A 4,476-nucleotide genomic window follows, 5' to 3' on the forward strand; every position below is an offset into this window, starting at 1 on the left:
GGTCAAGAAAGGATTACTGAAACCTTTTGAGAAGATCGATTATTGACCGTACAACTCCTTCAATAAACTTGCATCAAGCATCTAGAACACAAACCAGCCGAGTAATATATAGCTACCTCAGGTCATCAAGATATGTAACAAATTATAACCAAATACACAGCCACAAACTAAATCTAGAATAATTTAGAAACTTTGGAAGGAAGTAAAAACCAGCTGAATGATAAATGGGGATTGAACTCTCCTATATTGGAGGTAGCATGATAATTTTCTGTTTTAGGGACCTTTCTAAATAAACTTTTTGTTTTTAGGGGCTTTGTAAAATTGTGTTTTATATTTATTAAGAGGAGTTGCAGTTTTATCATAGTTTTCTGTTGTATTTAAAAGAACATAAAACATACATAGGGCCACGGTTTTTTGTATTCTAGGGTTGGCAGTTTTGAGAATCATATAAACCCTAATTTCGAACTTTTACGATATTTTTAAACCTTGTGGCAGCAGTTGCAGCAAATTCCTGGAGGTGTGAAAGCATACAAATCTTAAGTGTGACGGCCTGGTTGATGCTAAAGTGAAGTTAGCTTAATTTCTAGTTTTCTTCTCCTCCCTTGAATCTTTCATTGTTTTGAATGAGAATTCTAGCCAAAAATCAAACCTAACTTAAGATGTAACAGAAAATAACCCAATCAACATCTTAAAGTGCAAATCAGTTGACATACATAAATAAACGGAATTTCACAACAGGAAAAGTAGTCAACAATGATGCAATAAAACATACATGCAAAAAGGATTCATGTTGAATGCTCTTAACCGCTCAAAAAGGCCTGAACCTATGAAGCACTTAGGATCACCACAGCCCATACTATGGTACATGATTGAGGCACACTCATGTTGGGGTCCCCGACAGCAATTGACTGGATCAGATAGAGAATTAACTGAAGTTTGAAACAATGGAACCCAATAGATGAATTATGAAACCATTTTGCAGCATAAAGTCCCATCCACAAAATTTAAAGAAAATGCCTCGCACATTGGCAATGGTGATGATCAAGTTCATGGTCGTCAATTGTTGAGCTGTGAGCCTAGAATCCGATTTATTAGCATCAGAATATAGAAAAGATGTAACTAGTGTAAGGGGTTGAACATTGCAAAATCAATCATATAGACTCCAACAGAAACATACTGGGAGCAGTAAAGAGGTAGAGAAAAGAACGGTTAATGAAGCTTTTAGATTATTGTTAATCAAACATCTCAACATCTTAAGCACAAACACAAGGATGGGTGAAACTTTTAATATTGTTCACTGTTGTTTTGACTCCCACAATCAGCCTCCATCAAACATCTTAAGTTTCTCAACTTGAACGTGGCTTCTTATATGCATGGAAGCAGAAGAACAAGGTCAGCTACCTGCTCAATACTCGGCCACGAGCAATTTCGAATCTCAGGTAAAAAGGGTATTAAGAAAAACATTACATTTCTGTGCTACTTACTCAATACTTAGCCACAAGCAATTTTCTAAAATAATTTAGAATCCTAAGTTGAAAGATAGATAGACATTGCTACGAAATATCTCCAGTGGCACTTAAATTACTTAACAAAACTTCATTCTCAACTTCTATAATTTTCTTGCAGAAACTCGAAAAAAGGGAGAAGCATGGAAACTCGCAAGGATTTCCATTGCACTAAGTCACAATTCAAGATTTCAAATTATGGTTCAATATCAAAAAATGAATCAAACAGCTAGGAAGTTGAATTTCAATATAGAAATAGGAATTGCTAAGCAATAATTAAGTGGACCAATCACAATATGAAATAGGAGCTCAAAAATCAAAAAACAGTTGGTAACAAATTGCAAAAAAACCTCCATTGAAGGTTTTGGACTCCCAAGATAATTCAAGATTCTTCTTGGTTTCGAGAAATTCCTAAAATCTAAACACAACTTGATATTTTGCACAATTTCCATTGAATAAAAAAAAAAATACCAATATTTTAAATTGTAACACTAATCAGGTAAAGTTTCAAGAGTTCATCTCCTTTATAAAGGATAGAATTCGATGCAAAAATCAAATAGCCTTCCTTGGCCATTTCAATGACAAAAGCATACTCACATTAACACTAATCAGGTAAAGTTTCAAGAGTTCATCTCCTTTATAAAGGATAGAATTCGATGCAAAGATCAAATAGCCTTCCTTGGCCATTTCAATGACAAAAGCATACTCACATTGGCTACTAAGATTCTAGATGTCCTCCAAGAGCTGTTCTTGGTAACATGAACAATCTGCCCAAACTTCGTACCAATAATACATAACCTCCTTTAATACAACAAGTTTCATATTAAGCGACCACAATAAACAAAACACGTTACACGTAGAGTTAATAATAAACATAACATTTTCCAACCAAGCAAATAAGTTATGAGTCATGATTTTCTGACTCGAAAATTTTCACTCGATCTGTACTCAGCTGACGTGGCAAGGGCACAGACCCATAGATCTTTTTCTTTCAGGATACACAAGGAAAAGATCAACGGTTTTGTGCCTTTGCCACATCGGCCAAGTATAGACAGGGTGAAAATTTTCGAGTCAGAAAATAATAGTGAATAAGTATGTTTATCATATCTCATCAAATTTTGCATTATTCCTCATAAAACAACAAAATCTGGTTCAATTTTTGTAATTGAACCTTTATAAACTCCACACAAAGTTACAAATTAATGATTCTCCCTATATATGTAAACTTCCACTAGTTTTTGCAATTTCACAATGCGGACTATTCTATAGACTGCCATGCTTAGTTACAAAATAAAAATTATCCCTATCCAAGCTTTATCCTTCCATTACTTCTTAAATAATCTTCCATGGTCAGTTACAAATACCCTACCCCCCCTGAGCAGTGGATATCAAGAAAAAGAACTTTGAGGGAGATCTCCACAGGTAATAATGGCATCAACTTGGTTATCACAAAGAAGACCATGGACATTTTTGGACCATTTTGTGGTAAAAGCAATCTAATTCAATGGTCTATATTAAAATACATCAAGTTTGGCCATCCAAATCATGTAACATCTTAAAAAGCGGACAGACTGTTAGGCCACTACGCTTACCATCCTAACCATTCTTTTGAGTTGATTACCTTAATTTTGACAAACAATCCAAATATCTCATATCCCCCCAGAGTGGTGGAAATCAACAAAAGGAACTTTGGAGGAGATCTCCACAAGTAATGGCATCAACTTGGTTATCAAGTAAAGGACCATCTTGTGAAAAAGGCAATCCAATTCAATGGTCTATATTAAAATAAATTGAGTTTGTCCATCCAAATCATGTAACATCTCAAAAAGTGGATAGACCATTAGGTTAGGCCAATACGCTTACCATCCTAACCATTCTTTTGAGTTGATTACCTTAATTTTTGTAGGAAACTGAATTTATTGAGAATTCTTGTATATCTATTACAAATGCCCTAATAGGGTATTTATAGACCAACTATCCTATTACAAGAATATTCTAGAAAACTATCTTATTGTAGAAGATTACAAGAATATTCTAGAAACTATCCTATTGTAAAAGATTATAAGAATATACAAGAATATTCTAAAAACTATCCTATTGTAGAAGATTATAAGAATATACAAGAACATTCTAGAAAACTATCCTATTGTAGAAGATTACAAGAATATTCAAGAAAGTTAAGAAAAACAAAAAATAATCAAGAATGTCCTATTTTCCTAAAATAAGCCTTGGAGATTTTTCAGCAATTTTGTCAAACAATCCAAATATGACCAATTGATTAGACAATCGAACTATTTGAATTAAGCATGATGACTTTAGACTATGGTCCCTCTACGGGGTGTTCCCACCAATTAATGGCGCAATTTTTATTCTTGCTTATGCCCCCTCAGTAGGATAGACCACCGCCATCCATACAGTATAAAAGAAGAGGTGAATTAGGCTGATTTGATTCAAGAAAAGACTATTTTTTCACTTCAAACAGTTTTACAAGTTTAGCTATGATTTTCCAAAGAAAATTACTTTAAAGAAAACTACATCCAGAATAATATGTAATTTGGATTACTACAGATACACCAACATGAAAGAGAGAAAAAAAGGGATTGTTACCGGCCTGATAATTTCCATACATGCTTCCAATGCCCATCACCAAGAGTAGTCAGAAGAGTTAATAATGAGGTTGCAGTAAACATGTACGCAAAAAACAAAAACAAAAGCACAATAAGACTCAAACTAATTCCCGATAAATGCCAAGAATAAATTACAAGCTGTTAAGGATAATGCGCTCTTAATCAACCAATACAATCAATAAGAATACAGTAAAAAAAAGCATGCGAAATATTTTTTGTATGTTGTGCAACAAAAGATCTAGTAAAAAGAGAGAGAGAACAAACATTAATTTTTTGTGTATTGTAGAAAGCACTAACATTAATATTTGCGCTACTTGCACAAGCTCAACAACAAGTAATTTTTT

The sequence above is a fragment of the Akebia trifoliata genome, chromosome 3 (assembly GCF_017979445.1).
Source record: "Akebia trifoliata isolate Shusen 1 chromosome 3, ASM1797944v1, whole genome shotgun sequence".
Lineage (NCBI taxonomy): Eukaryota > Viridiplantae > Streptophyta > Magnoliopsida > Ranunculales > Lardizabalaceae > Akebia > Akebia trifoliata.